Consider the following 16,931-nt stretch of genomic DNA (forward strand, 5'->3'; position numbering starts at 1 on the left):
AAAACTTCTTTTGCCCATATCTCCTAAACTAAGCGTCCTAGAGCGAAAAGGGCTTTAATTCGTGACCACCCCCAAAAAATTTAAATTTTCATCCAAATCCTAAAAAAATGAAATTTTTATATGAAAAACTTCTTTTGCCCATATCTCCTAAACTAAGAGTCCTAGAGCGAAAAGGGCTTTAATTCGTGACCACCCCAAAAAATTGAAATTTGCATCCAAATCTTAAAAAAATTGAAATTTTTATATGAAAAACTTCTTTTGCCCATATCTCCTAAACTAAGCGTCCTAGAGCGAAAAGGGCTTTAATTCGTGACCACCCCAAAAAAATTGAAATTTTCATCCAAATTCTAAAAAAGGAAAATTTTTATATGAAAAACTTCCTTTTCCTATATCTTCTAAACTAAGCGTCTACAGCGAAAAGGGCTTTAATTCGTGACCACCCGCAAAAAATTGAAAAATCCACCCAAACCTAAAAAAATTTAAATTTTTATATGAAAAACTTCTTTTGCCCATATCTCCTAAACTAAGCGTCCTAGAGCGAAAAGGGCTTTAATTCGTGACCACCCCAAAAAATTGAAATTTGCATCCAAATCCTAAAAAAATTGAAATTTTTATATGAAAAACTTCTTTTGCCCATATCTCCTAAACTAAGCGTCCTAGAGCGAAAAGGGCTTTAATTCGTGACCACCCCAAAAAATTGAAATTTCCATCCAAATTCTAAAAAAATGAAATTTTGATATGAAAAACTTCTTTTGCCCATATCTCCTAAACTAAGAGTCCTAGAGCGAAAAGGGCTTTAATTCGTGACCACCCCAAAAAATTGAAATTTTCATCCAAATTCTAAAAAAATGAAATTTTTATATGAAAAACTTCTTTTGCCCATATCTCCTAAACTAAGTGTCCCAAAGCGAAAAGGGCTTTAATTCGTGACCACCCCCAAAAAATTGAAAAATCCACCCAACCCTAAAAAAATTGAAATTTTTATATGAAAAACTTCCTTTTGCTATATCTTCTAAACTAAGCGTCTACAGCGAAAAGGGCTTTAATTCGTGACCACCCCCAAAAAAATTTAAAAATCCACCCAAACCTAAAAAAATTTAAATTTTTATATGAAAAACTTCTTTTGCCCATATCTCCTAAACTAAGGGTCCTAGAGCGAAAAGGGCTTTAATCGTGACCACCCCCAAAAAATTGAAAAATTCACCCAAACCTAAAAAAATTAAAATTTTTATATGAAAAACTTCTTTTGCTCATATCTCCTAAACTAAGCGTCCTAGAGCGAAAAGGGCTTTAATTCGTGACCACCCCAAAAAATTAAAATTTGCATCCAAATCCTAAAAAAATTGAAATTTTTATATGAAAAACTTCTTTTGCCCATATCTCCTAAACTAAGCGTCCTAGAGCGAAAAGGGCTTTAATTCGTGACCACCCCCAAAAAATTGAAATTTACATACAAATCCTAAAAAAAATGAAATTTTTATATGAAAAACTTCTTTTGCCCATATCTCCTAAACTAAGAGTCCTAGAGCGAAAAGGGCTTTAATTCGTGACCACCCAAAAAAAAATGAAATTTGCATCCAAATCCTAAAAAAATTGAAATTTTTATATGAAAAACTTCTTTTGCCCATATCTCCTAAACTAAGTGTCCCAAAGCGAAAAGGGCTTTAATTCGTGACCACCCCCAAAAAATTGAAAAATCCACCCAACCCTAAAACAATTGAAATTTTTATATGAAAAACTTCTTTTGCCCATATCTCCTAAACTAAGCGTCCTAGAGCGAAAAGGGCTTTAATTCGTGACCACCCCCAAAAAATTGAAATTTACATCCAAATCCTAAAAAAAATGAAATTTTTATATGAAAAACTTCTTTTGCCCATATCTCCTAAACTAAGAGTCCTAGAGCGAAAAGGGCTTTAATTCGTGACCACCCCCAAAAAATTGAAAAATCCACCCAAACCTAAAAAAATCCTCCTAAACTAAGCGTCCTAGAGCGAAAAGGGCTTTAATTCGTGACCACCCCAAAAAATTGAAATTTTCATCCAAATTCTAAAAAAATGAAATTTTTATATGAAAAACTTCTTTTGCCCATATCTCCTAAACTAAGCGTCCTAGAGCGAAAAGGGCTTTATTTCGTGACCACCCCAAAAAATTGAAATTTGCATCCAAATCCTAAAAAAATTGAAATTTTTATATGAAAAACTTCTTTTGCCCATATCTCCTAAACTAAGCGTCCTAGAGCGAAAAGGGCTTTAATTCGTGACCACCCCAAAAAATTGAAATTTGCATCCAAATCCTAAAAAAATTGAAATTTTTATATGAAAAACTTCTTTTGCCCATATCTCCTAAACTAAGCGTCCTAGAGCGAAAAGGGCTTTAATTCGTGACCACCCCCAAAAAATTGAAAAATCCACCCAAACCTAAAAAAATTGAAATTTTTATATGAAAAACTTCTTTTGCCCATATCTCCTAAACTAAGCGTCCTAGAGCGAAAAGGGCTTTAATTCGTGGCCACCCCCAAAAAATTGAAATTTTCATCCAAATTCTAAAAAAAATGATATTTTTATATGAAAAACTTCTTTTGCCCATATCTCCTAAACTAAGCGTCCTACAGCGAAAAGGGCTTTAATTCGTGACCACCCTCAAAAATTGAAATTTCCATCCAAATCCTAAAAAAATTTAAATTTTTATATGAAAAACTTCTTTTGCCCATATCTCCTAAACTAAGTGTCCCAAAGCGAAAAGGGCTTTAATTCGTGACCACCCCCAAAAAATTGAAAAATCCACCCAACCCTAAAAAAATTGAAATTTTTATATGAAAAACTTCTTTTGCCCATATCTCCTAAACTAAGCGTTCTAGAGCGAAAAGGGCTTTAATTCGTGACCACCCCAAAAAATTGAAATTTTCATCCAAATTCTAAAAAAATTGAAATTTTTATATGAAAAACTTCTTTTGCCCATATCTCCTAAACTAAGCGTACTACAGCGAAAAGGGCTTTAATTCGTGACCATCCCCCAAAAATTGAAATTTTCATCCAAATTCTAATAAAAATGAAATTTTGATATGAAAAACTTCTTTTGCCCATATCTCCTAAACTAAGCGTTCTAGAGCGAAAAGGGCTTTAATTCGTGACCACCCCAAAAAATTGAAATTTTCATCCAAATTCTAAAAAAATTGAAATTTTTATATGAAAAACTTCTTTTGCCCATATCTCCTAAACTAAGCGTACTACAGCGAAAAGGGCTTTAATTCGTGACCATCCCCCAAAAAATTGAAATTTTCATCCAAATTCTAAAAAAATTGAAATTTTTATATGAAAAACTTCTTTTGCCCATATCTCCTAAACTAAGCGTCCTAGAGCGAAAAGGGCTTTAATTCGTGACCACCCCAAAAAATTGAAATTTCCATCCAAATTCTAAAAAAATGAAATTTTGATATGAAAAACTTCTTTTGCCCATATCTCCTAAACTAAGAGTCCTAGAGCGAAAAGGGCTTTAATTCGTGACCACCCCAAAAAATTGAAATTTTCATCCAAATTCTAAAAAATTGAAATTTTTATATGAAAAACTTCTTTTGCCCATATCTCCTAAACTAAGCGTCCTAGAGCGAAAAGGGCTTTAATTCGTGACCACCCCCAAAAAAATTTAAAAATCCACCCAAACCTAAAAAAATTGAAATTTTTATATGAAAAACTTTTTTTGCCCATATCTCATAAACTAAGCGTCCTAGAGTGAAAAGGGCTTTAATTCGTGACCACCCTCAAAAATTGAAATTTTCATCAAAATCCTAAAAAAATTGAAATTTTTATATGAAAAACTTCTTTTGCACGTATCTCCTAAACTAAGCGTCCTAGAGCGAAAAGGGCTTTAATTCGTGACTACCCCAAAATATTGAAATTTTCATCCAAATCCTAAAAAATTGAAATTTTTATATGAAAAACTTCTTTTGCCCATATCTCCTAAACTAAGCGTCCTAGAGCGAAAAGGGCTTTAATTCGTGACCACCCCCAAAAAATTTAAATTTTCATCCAAATCCTAAAAAAATGAAATTTTTATATGAAAAACTTCTTTTGCCCATATCTCCTAAACTAAGAGTCCTAGAGCGAAAAGGGCTTTAATTCGTGACCACCCCAAAAAATTGAAATTTGCATCCAAATCTTAAAAAAATTGAAATTTTTATATGAAAAACTTCTTTTGCCCATATCTCCTAAACTAAGCGTCCTAGAGCGAAAAGGGCTTTAATTCGTGACCACCCCAAAAAAATTGAAATTTTCATCCAAATTCTAAAAAAGGAAAATTTTTATATGAAAAACTTCCTTTTCCTATATCTTCTAAACTAAGCGTCTACAGCGAAAAGGGCTTTAATTCGTGACCACCCGCAAAAAATTGAAAAATCCACCCAAACCTAAAAAAATTTAAATTTTTATATGAAAAACTTCTTTTGCCCATATCTCCTAAACTAAGCGTCCTAGAGCGAAAAGGGCTTTAATTCGTGACCACCCCAAAAAATTGAAATTTGCATCCAAATCCTAAAAAAATTGAAATTTTTATATGAAAAACTTCTTTTGCCCATATCTCCTAAACTAAGCGTCCTAGAGCGAAAAGGGCTTTAATTCGTGACCACCCCAAAAAATTGAAATTTCCATCCAAATTCTAAAAAAATGAAATTTTGATATGAAAAACTTCTTTTGCCCATATCTCCTAAACTAAGAGTCCTAGAGCGAAAAGGGCTTTAATTCGTGACCACCCCAAAAAATTGAAATTTTCATCCAAATTCTAAAAAAATGAAATTTTTATATGAAAAACTTCTTTTGCCCATATCTCCTAAACTAAGTGTCCCAAAGCGAAAAGGGCTTTAATTCGTGACCACCCCCAAAAAATTGAAAAATCCACCCAACCCTAAAAAAATTTAAATTTTTATATGAAAAACTTCCTTTTGCTATATCTTCTAAACTAAGCGTCTACAGCGAAAAGGGCTTTAATTCGTGACCACCCCCAAAAAAATTTAAAAATCCACCCAAACCTAAAAAAATTTAAATTTTTATATGAAAAACTTCTTTTGCCCATATCTCCTAAACTAAGGGTCCTAGAGCGAAAAGGGCTTTAATCGTGACCACCCCCAAAAAATTGAAAAATTCACCCAAACCTAAAAAAATTAAAATTTTTATATGAAAAACTTCTTTTGCTCATATCTCCTAAACTAAGCGTCCTAGAGCGAAAAGGGCTTTAATTCGTGACCACCCCAAAAAATTAAAATTTGCATCCAAATCCTAAAAAAATTGAAATTTTTATATGAAAAACTTCTTTTGCCCATATCTCCTAAACTAAGCGTCCTAGAGCGAAAAGGGCTTTAATTCGTGACCACCCCCAAAAAATTGAAATTTACATACAAATCCTAAAAAAAATGAAATTTTTATATGAAAAACTTCTTTTGCCCATATCTCCTAAACTAAGAGTCCTAGAGCGAAAAGGGCTTTAATTCGTGACCACCCAAAAAAAAATGAAATTTGCATCCAAATCCTAAAAAAATTGAAATTTTTATATGAAAAACTTCTTTTGCCCATATCTCCTAAACTAAGCGTCCTAGAGCGAAAAGGGCTTTAATTCGTGACCACCCCCAAAAAATTGAAATTTACATACAAATCCTAAAAAAAATGAAATTTTTATATGAAAAACTTCTTTTGCCCATATCTCCTAAACTAAGCGTCCTAGAGCGAAAAGGGCTTTAATTCGTGACCACCCCAAAAAATTGAAATTTGCATCCAAATCCTAAAAAAATTGAAATTTTTATATGAAAAACTTCTTTTGCCCATATCTCCTAAACTAAGCGTCCTAGAGCGAAAAGGGCTTTAATTCGTGACCACCCCAAAAAATTGAAATTTCCATCCAAATTCTAAAAAAATGAAATTTTGATATGAAAAACTTCTTTTGCCCATATCTCCTAAACTAAGAGTCCTAGAGCGAAAAGGGCTTTAATTCGTGACCACCCCAAAAAATTGAAATTTTCATCCAAATTCTAAAAAATTGAAATTTTTATATGAAAAACTTCTTTTGCCCATATCTCCTAAACTAAGCGTCCTAGAGCGAAAAGGGCTTTAATTCGTGACCACCCCCAAAAAAATTTAAAAATCCACCCAAACCTAAAAAAATTGAAATTTTTATATGAAAAACTTTTTTTGCCCATATCTCATAAACTAAGCGTCCTAGAGTGAAAAGGGCTTTAATTCGTGACCACCCTCAAAAATTGAAATTTTCATCAAAATCCTAAAAAAATTGAAATTTTTATATGAAAAACTTCTTTTGCACGTATCTCCTAAACTAAGCGTCCTAGAGCGAAAAGGGCTTTAATTCGTGACTACCCCAAAATATTGAAATTTTCATCCAAATCCTAAAAAAAATGAAATTTTTATATGAAAAACTTCTTTTGCCCATATCTCCTAAACTAAGCGTCCTAGAGCGAAAAGGGCTTTAATTCGTGACCACCCCCAAAAAATTTAAATTTTCATCCAAATCCTAAAAAAATGAAATTTTTATATGAAAAACTTCTTTTGCCCATATCTCCTAAACTAAGAGTCCTAGAGCGAAAAGGGCTTTAATTCGTGACCACCCCAAAAAATTGAAATTTGCATCCAAATCTTAAAAAAATTGAAATTTTTATATGAAAAACTTCTTTTGCCCATATCTCCTAAACTAAGCGTCCTAGAGCGAAAAGGGCTTTAATTCGTGACCACCCCAAAAAAATTGAAATTTTCATCCAAATTCTAAAAAAGGAAAATTTTTATATGAAAAACTTCCTTTTCCTATATCTTCTAAACTAAGCGTCTACAGCGAAAAGGGCTTTAATTCGTGACCACCCGCAAAAAATTGAAAAATCCACCCAAACCTAAAAAAATTTAAATTTTTATATGAAAAACTTCTTTTGCCCATATCTCCTAAACTAAGCGTCCTAGAGCGAAAAGGGCTTTAATTCGTGACCACCCCAAAAAATTGAAATTTGCATCCAAATCCTAAAAAAATTGAAATTTTTATATGAAAAACTTCTTTTGCCCATATCTCCTAAACTAAGCGTCCTAGAGCGAAAAGGGCTTTAATTCGTGACCACCCCAAAAAATTGAAATTTCCATCCAAATTCTAAAAAAATGAAATTTTGATATGAAAAACTTCTTTTGCCCATATCTCCTAAACTAAGAGTCCTAGAGCGAAAAGGGCTTTAATTCGTGACCACCCCAAAAAATTGAAATTTTCATCCAAATTCTAAAAAAATGAAATTTTTATATGAAAAACTTCTTTTGCCCATATCTCCTAAACTAAGTGTCCCAAAGCGAAAAGGGCTTTAATTCGTGACCACCCCCAAAAAATTGAAAAATCCACCCAACCCTAAAAAAATTGAAATTTTTATATGAAAAACTTCCTTTTGCTATATCTTCTAAACTAAGCGTCTACAGCGAAAAGGGCTTTAATTCGTGACCACCCCCAAAAAAATTTAAAAATCCACCCAAACCTAAAAAAATTTAAATTTTTATATGAAAAACTTCTTTTGCCCATATCTCCTAAACTAAGGGTCCTAGAGCGAAAAGGGCTTTAATCGTGACCACCCCCAAAAAATTGAAAAATTCACCCAAACCTAAAAAAATTAAAATTTTTATATGAAAAACTTCTTTTGCTCATATCTCCTAAACTAAGCGTCCTAGAGCGAAAAGGGCTTTAATTCGTGACCACCCCAAAAAATTAAAATTTGCATCCAAATCCTAAAAAAATTGAAATTTTTATATGAAAAACTTCTTTTGCCCATATCTCCTAAACTAAGCGTCCTAGAGCGAAAAGGGCTTTAATTCGTGACCACCCCCAAAAAATTGAAATTTACATACAAATCCTAAAAAAAATGAAATTTTTATATGAAAAACTTCTTTTGCCCATATCTCCTAAACTAAGAGTCCTAGAGCGAAAAGGGCTTTAATTCGTGACCACCCAAAAAAAATGAAATTTGCATCCAAATCCTAAAAAAATTGAAATTTTTATATGAAAAACTTCTTTTGCCCATATCTCCTAAACTAAGTGTCCCAAAGCGAAAAGGGCTTTAATTCGTGACCACCCCCAAAAAATTGAAAAATCCACCCAACCCTAAAACAATTGAAATTTTTATATGAAAAACTTCTTTTGCCCATATCTCCTAAACTAAGCGTCCTAGAGCGAAAAGGGCTTTAATTCGTGACCACCCCCAAAAAATCGAAATTTACATCCAAATCCTAAAAAAAATGAAATTTTTATATGAAAAACTTCTTTTGCCCATATCTCCTAAACTAAGCGTCCTAGAGCGAAAAGGGCTTTAATTCGTGACCACCCCCAAAAAATTGAAAAATCCACCCAAACCTAAAAAAATCCTCCTAAACTAAGCGTCCTAGAGCGAAAAGGGCTTTAATTCGTGACCACCCCAAAAAATTGAAATTTTCATCCAAATTCTAAAAAAATGAAATTTTTATATGAAAAACTTCTTTTGCCCATATCTCCTAAACTAAGCGTCCTAGAGCGAAAAGGGCTTTAATTCGTGACCACCCCAAAAAATTGAAATTTGCATCCAAATCCTAAAAAAATTGAAATTTTTATATGAAAAACTTCTTTTGCCCATATCTCCTAAACTAAGCGTCCTAGAGCGAAAAGGGCTTTAATTCGTGACCACCCCAAAAAATTGAAATTTCCATCCAAATTCTAAAAAAATGAAATTTTGATATGAAAAACTTCTTTTGCCCATATCTCCTAAACTAAGAGTCCTAGAGCGAAAAGGGCTTTAATTCGTGACCACCCCAAAAAATTGAAATTTTCATCCAAATTCTAAAAAATTGAAATTTTTATATGAAAAACTTCTTTTGCCCATATCTCCTAAACTAAGCGTCCTAGAGCGAAAAGGGCTTTAATTCGTGACCACCCCCAAAAAAATTTAAAAATCCACCCAAACCTAAAAAAATTGAAATTTTTATATGAAAAACTTTTTTTGCCCATATCTCATAAACTAAGCGTCCTAGAGTGAAAAGGGCTTTAATTCGTGACCACCCTCAAAAATTGAAATTTTCATCAAAATCCTAAAAAAATTGAAATTTTTATATGAAAAACTTCTTTTGCACGTATCTCCTAAACTAAGCGTCCTAGAGCGAAAAGGGCTTTAATTCGTGACTACCCCAAAATATTGAAATTTTCATCCAAATCCTAAAAAAAATGAAATTTTTATATGAAAAACTTCTTTTGCCCATATCTCCTAAACTAAGCGTCCTAGAGCGAAAAGGGCTTTAATTCGTGACCACCCCCAAAAAATTTAAATTTTCATCCAAATCCTAAAAAAATGAAATTTTTATATGAAAAACTTCTTTTGCCCATATCTCCTAAACTAAGAGTCCTAGAGCGAAAAGGGCTTTAATTCGTGACCACCCCAAAAAATTGAAATTTGCATCCAAATCTTAAAAAAATTGAAATTTTTATATGAAAAACTTCTTTTGCCCATATCTCCTAAACTAAGCGTCCTAGAGCGAAAAGGGCTTTAATTCGTGACCACCCCAAAAAAATTGAAATTTTCATCCAAATTCTAAAAAAGGAAAATTTTTATATGAAAAACTTCCTTTTCCTATATCTTCTAAACTAAGCGTCTACAGCGAAAAGGGCTTTAATTCGTGACCACCCGCAAAAAATTGAAAAATCCACCCAAACCTAAAAAAATTTAAATTTTTATATGAAAAACTTCTTTTGCCCATATCTCCTAAACTAAGCGTCCTAGAGCGAAAAGGGCTTTAATTCGTGACCACCCCAAAAAATTGAAATTTGCATCCAAATCCTAAAAAAATTGAAATTTTTATATGAAAAACTTCTTTTGCCCATATCTCCTAAACTAAGCGTCCTAGAGCGAAAAGGGCTTTAATTCGTGACCACCCCAAAAAATTGAAATTTCCATCCAAATTCTAAAAAAATGAAATTTTGATATGAAAAACTTCTTTTGCCCATATCTCCTAAACTAAGAGTCCTAGAGCGAAAAGGGCTTTAATTCGTGACCACCCCAAAAAATTGAAATTTTCATCCAAATTCTAAAAAAATGAAATTTTTATATGAAAAACTTCTTTTGCCCATATCTCCTAAACTAAGTGTCCCAAAGCGAAAAGGGCTTTAATTCGTGACCACCCCCAAAAAATTGAAAAATCCACCCAACCCTAAAAAAATTGAAATTTTTATATGAAAAACTTCCTTTTGCTATATCTTCTAAACTAAGCGTCTACAGCGAAAAGGGCTTTAATTCGTGACCACCCCCAAAAAAATTTAAAAATCCACCCAAACCTAAAAAAATTTAAATTTTTATATGAAAAACTTCTTTTGCCCATATCTCCTAAACTAAGGGTCCTAGAGCGAAAAGGGCTTTAATCGTGACCACCCCCAAAAAATTGAAAAATTCACCCAAACCTAAAAAAATTAAAATTTTTATATGAAAAACTTCTTTTGCTCATATCTCCTAAACTAAGCGTCCTAGAGCGAAAAGGGCTTTAATTCGTGACCACCCCAAAAAATTAAAATTTGCATCCAAATCCTAAAAAAATTGAAATTTTTATATGAAAAACTTCTTTTGCCCATATCTCCTAAACTAAGCGTCCTAGAGCGAAAAGGGCTTTAATTCGTGACCACCCCCAAAAAATTGAAATTTACATACAAATCCTAAAAAAAATGAAATTTTTATATGAAAAACTTCTTTTGCCCATATCTCCTAAACTAAGAGTCCTAGAGCGAAAAGGGCTTTAATTCGTGACCACCCAAAAAAAATGAAATTTGCATCCAAATCCTAAAAAAATTGAAATTTTTATATGAAAAACTTCTTTTGCCCATATCTCCTAAACTAAGTGTCCCAAAGCGAAAAGGGCTTTAATTCGTGACCACCCCCAAAAAATTGAAAAATCCACCCAACCCTAAAACAATTGAAATTTTTATATGAAAAACTTCTTTTGCCCATATCTCCTAAACTAAGCGTCCTAGAGCGAAAAGGGCTTTAATTCGTGACCACCCCCAAAAAATCGAAATTTACATCCAAATCCTAAAAAAAATGAAATTTTTATATGAAAAACTTCTTTTGCCCATATCTCCTAAACTAAGCGTCCTAGAGCGAAAAGGGCTTTAATTCGTGACCACCCCCAAAAAATTGAAAAATCCACCCAAACCTAAAAAAATCCTCCTAAACTAAGCGTCCTAGAGCGAAAAGGGCTTTAATTCGTGACCACCCCAAAAAATTGAAATTTTCATCCAAATTCTAAAAAAATGAAATTTTTATATGAAAAACTTCTTTTGCCCATATCTCCTAAACTAAGCGTCCTAGAGCGAAAAGGGCTTTATTTCGTGACCACCCCAAAAAATTGAAATTTGCATCCAAATCCTAAAAAAATTGAAATTTTTATATGAAAAACTTCTTTTGCCCATATCTCCTAAACTAAGCGTCCTAGAGCGAAAAGGGCTTTAATTCGTGACCACCCCAAAAAATTGAAATTTGCATCCAAATCCTAAAAAAATTGAAATTTTTATATGAAAAACTTCTTTTGCCCATATCTCCTAAACTAAGCGTCCTAGAGCGAAAAGGGCTTTAATTCGTGACCACCCCCAAAAAAATGAAAAATCCACCCAAACCTAAAAAAATTGAAATTTTTATATGAAAAACTTCTTTTGCCCATATCTCCTAAACTAAGCGTCCTAGAGCGAAAAGGGCTTTAATTCGTGACCACCCCCAAAAAATTGAAATTTTCATCCAAATTCTAAAAAAAATGATATTTTTATATGAAAAACTTCTTTTGCCCATATCTCCTAAACTAAGCGTCCTACAGCGAAAAGGGCTTTAATTCGTGACCACCCTCAAAAATTGAAATTTCCATCCAAATCCTAAAAAAATTTAAATTTTTATATGAAAAACTTCTTTTGCCCATATCTCCTAAACTATGTGTCCCAAAGCGAAAAGGGCTTTAATTCGTGACCACCCCCAAAAAATTGAAAAATCCACCCAACCCTAAAAAAATTGAAATTTTTATATGAAAAACTTCTTTTGCCCATATCTCCTAAACTAAGCGTTCTAGAGCGAAAAGGGCTTTAATTCGTGACCACCCCAAAAAATTGAAATTTTCATCCAAATTCTAAAAAAATTGAAATTTTTATATGAAAAACTTCTTTTGCCCATATCTCCTAAACTAAGCGTACTACAGCGAAAAGGGCTTTAATTCGTGACCATCCCCCAAAAATTGAAATTTTCATCCAAATTCTAATAAAAATGAAATTTTTATATGAAAAACTTCTTTTGCCCATATCTCCTAAACTAAGCGTCCTAGAGCGAAAAGGGCTTTAATTCGTGACCACCCCAAAAAATTGAAATTTTCATCCAAATTCTAAAAAAATGAAATTTTTATATGAAAAACTTCTTTTGCCCATATCTCCTAAACTAAGGGTCCTAGAGCGAAAAGGGCTTTAATTCGTGACCACCCCCAAAAAATTGAAAAATCCACCCAAACCTAAAAAAATCCTCCTAAACTAAGCGTCCTAGAGCGAAAAGGGCTTTAATTCGTGACCACCCCAAAAAATTGAAATTTTCATCCAAATTCTAAAAAAATGAAATTTTTATATGAAAAACTTCTTTTGCCCATATCTCCTAAACTAAGCGTCCTAGAGCGAAAAGGGCTTTATTTCGTGACCACCCCAAAAAATTGAAATTTGCATCCAAATCCTAAAAAAATTTAAATTTTTATATGAAAAACTTCTTTTGCCCATATCTCCTAAACTAAGCGTCCTAGAGCGAAAAGGGCTTTAATTCGTGACCACCCCAAAAAATTGAAATTTGCATCCAAATCCTAAAAAAATTGAAATTTTTATATGAAAAACTTCTTTTGCCCATATCTCCTAAACTAAGCGTCCTAGAGCAAAAAGGGCTTTAATTCGTGACCACCCCCAAAAAATTGAAAAATCCACCCAAACCTAAAAAAATTGAAATTTTTATATGAAAAACTTCTTTTGCCCATATCTCCTAAACTAAGCGTCCTAGAGCGAAAAGGGCTTTAATTCGTGACCACCCCCAAAAAATTGAAATTTTCATCCAAATTCTACAAAAAAATGATATTTTTATATGAAAAACTTCTTTTGCCCATATCTCCTAAACTAAGCGTCCTAGAGCGAAAAGGGCTTTAATTCGTGACCACCCCCAAAAAATTGAAAAATCCACCCAAACCTAAAAAATTGAAATTTTTATATGAAAAACTTCTTTTGCCCATATCTCCTAAACTAAGCGTTCTAGAGCGAAAAGGGCTTTAATTCGTGACCAACCCCAAAAAATTGAAATTTTCATCCAAATTCTAAAAAAATTGAAATTTTTATATGAAAAACTTCTTTTGCCCATATCTCCTAAACTAAGCGTCCTACAGCGAAAAGGGCTTTAATTCGTGACCATCCCCCAAAAATTGAAATTTTCATCCAAATTCTAATAAAAATGAAATTTTTATATGAAAAACTTCTTTTGCCCATATCTCCTAAACTAAGCGTCCTACAGCGAAAAGGGCTTTAATTCGTGACCACCCTCAAAAATTGAAATTTCCATCCAAATCCTAAAAAAATTTAAATTTTTATATGAAAAACTTCTTTTGCCCATATCTCCTAAACTAAGCGTCCTAGAGCGAAAAGGGCTTTAATTCGTGACCACCCCCAAAAAATTTAAATTTTCATCCAAATCCTAAAAAAAATGAAATTTTTATATGAAAAACTTCTTTTGCCCATATCTCCTAAACTAAGAGTCCTAGAGCGAAAAGGGCTTTAATTCGTGACCACCCCAAAAAATTGAAATTTGCATCCAAATCTTAAAAAAATTGAAATTTTTATATGAAAAACTTCTTTTGCCCATATCTCCTAAACTAAGCGTCCTAGAGCGAAAAGGGCTTTAATTCGTGACCACCCAAAAAAAATGAAATTTGCATCCAAATCCTAAAAAAATTGAAATTTTTATATGAAAAACTTCTTTTGCCCATATCTCCTAAACTAAGTGTCCCAAAGCGAAAAGGGCTTTAATTCGTGACCACCCCCAAAAAATTGAAAAATCCGCCCAACCCTAAAAAAATTGAAATTTTTATATGAAAAACTTCTTTTGCCCATATCTCCTAAACTAAGCGTCCTAGAGCGAAAAGGGCTTTAATTCGTGACCACCCCAAAAAATTGAAATTTGCATCCAAATCCTAAAAAAATTGAAATTTTTATATGAAAAACTTCTTTTGCCCATATCTCCTAAACTAAGCGTCCTAGAGCGAAAAGGGCTTTAATTCGTGACCACCCCAAAAAATTGAAATTTGCATCCAAATCCTAAAAAAATTGAAATTTTTATATGAAAAACTTCTTTTGCCCATATCTCCTAAACTAAGCGTCCTAGAGCGAAAAGGGCTTTAATTCGTTACCACCCCAAAAAATTGAAATTTTCATCCAAATTCTAAAAAAATGAAATTTTTATATGAAAAACTTCTTTTGCCCATATCTCCTAAACTAAGGGTCCTAGAGCGAAAAGGGCTTTAATTCGTGACCACCCCCAAAAAATTGAAAAATCCACCCAAACCTAAAAAAATCCTCCTAAACTAAGCGTCCTAGAGCGAAAAGGGCTTTAATTCGTGACCACCCCAAAAAATTGAAATTTTCATCCAAATTCTAAAAAAATGAAATTTTTATATGAAAAACTTCTTTTGCCCATATCTCCTAAACTAAGCGTCCTAGAGCGAAAAGGGCTTTATTTCGTGACCACCCCAAAAAATTGAAATTTGCATCCAAATCCTAAAAAAATTGAAATTTTTATATGAAAAACTTCTTTTGCCCATATCTCCTAAACTAAGCGTCCTAGAGCGAAAAGGGCTTTAATTCGTGACCACCCCAAAAAATTGAAATTTGCATCCAAATCCTAAAAAAATTGAAATTTTTATATGAAAAACTTCTTTTGCCCATATCTCCTAAACTAAGCGTCCTAGAGCGAAAAGGGCTTTAATTCGTGACCACCCCCAAAAAATTGAAAAATCCACCCAAACCTAAAAAAATTGAAATTTTTATATGAAAAACTTCTTTTGCCCATATCTCCTAAACTAAGCGTCCTAGAGCGAAAAGGGCTTTAATTCGTGACCACCCCCAAAAAATTGAAATTTTCATCCAAATTCTAAAAAAAATGATATTTTTATATGAAAAACTTCTTTTGCCCATATCTCCTAAACTAAGCGTCCTACAGCGAAAAGGGCTTTAATTCGTGACCACCCTCAAAAATTGAAATTTCCATCCAAATCCTAAAAAAATTTAAATTTTTATATGAAAAACTTCTTTTGCCCATATCTCCTAAACTAAGGGTCCTAGAGCGAAAAGGGCTTTAATTCGTGACCACCCCCAAAAAATTGAAAAATCCACCCAAACCTAAAAAAATTGAAATTTTTATATGAAAAACTTCTTTTGCCCATATCTCCTAAACTAAGCGTTCTAGAGCGAAAAGGGCTTTAATTCGTGACCACCCCCAAAAAATTGAAATTTTCATCCAAATTCTAAAAAAAATTGAAATTTTTATATGAAAAACTTCTTTTGCCCATATCTCCTAAACTAAGCGTCCTACAGCGAAAAGGGCTTTAATTCGTGACCATCCCCCAAAAATTGAAATTTTCATCCAAATTCTAATAAAAATGAAATTTTTATATGAAAAACTTCTTTTGCCCATATCTCCTAAACTAAGCGTCCTACAGCGAAAAGGGCTTTAATTCGTGACCACCCTCAAAAATTGAAATTTCCATCCAAATCCTAAAAAAATTTAAATTTTTATATGAAAAACTTCTTTTGCCCATATCTCCTAAACTAAGCGTCCTAGAGCGAAAAGGGCTTTAATTCGTGACCACCCCCAAAAAATTGAAATTTGCATCCAAATCCTAAAAAAATTGAAATTTTTATATGAAAAACTTCTTTTGCCCATATCTCCTAAACTAAGCGTCCTAGAGCGAAAAGGGCTTTAATTCGTGACCACCCCAAAAAATTGAAATTTCCATCCAAATTCTAAAAAAATGAAATTATGATATGAAAAACTTCTTTTGCCCATATCTCCTAAACTAAGAGTCCTAGAGCGAAAAGGGCTTTAATTCGTGACCACCCCAAAAAATTGAAATTTTCATCCAAATTCTAAAAAAATGAAATTTTGATATGAAAAACTTCTTTTGCCCATATCTCCTAAACTAAGCGTCCTAGAGCGAAAAGGGCTTTAATTCGTGACCACCCCAAAAAATTGAAATTTCCATCCAAATTCTAAAAAAATGAAATTTTGATATGAAAAACTTCTTTTGCCCATATCTCCTAAACTAAGGGTCCTAGAGCGAAAAGGGCTTTAATCGTGACCACCCCCAAAAAATTGAAAAATCCACCCAAACCTAAAAAAATTTAAATTTTTATATGAAAAACTTCTTTTGCTCATATCTCCTAAACTAAGCGTCCTAGAGCGAAAAGGGCTTTAATTCGTGACCACCCCAAAAAATTAAAATTTGCATCCAAATCCTAAAAAAATTGAAATTTTTATATGAAAAACTTCTTTTGCCCATATCTCCTAAACTAAGCGTCCTAGAGCGAAAAGGGCTTTAATTCGTGACCACCCCCAAAAAATTGAAATTTACATCCAAATCCTAAAAAAAATGAAATTTTTATATGAAAAACTTCTTTTGCCCATATCTCCTAAACTAAGCGTCCTAGAGCGAAAAGGGCTTTAATTCGTTACCACCCCAAAAAATTGAAAAATCCACCCAACCCTAAAAAAATTGAAATTTTTATATGAAAAACTTCTTTTGCCCATATCTCCTAAACTAAGAGTCCTAGAGCGAAAAGGGCTTTAATTCGTGACCACCCAAAAAAAAATGAAATTTGCATCCAAATCCTAAAAAAATTGAAATTTTTATATG

The sequence above is a fragment of the Haematobia irritans genome, chromosome 4 (assembly GCF_050003625.1).
Source record: "Haematobia irritans isolate KBUSLIRL chromosome 4, ASM5000362v1, whole genome shotgun sequence".
Classification (NCBI taxonomy): Eukaryota; Metazoa; Arthropoda; class Insecta; order Diptera; family Muscidae; genus Haematobia; species Haematobia irritans.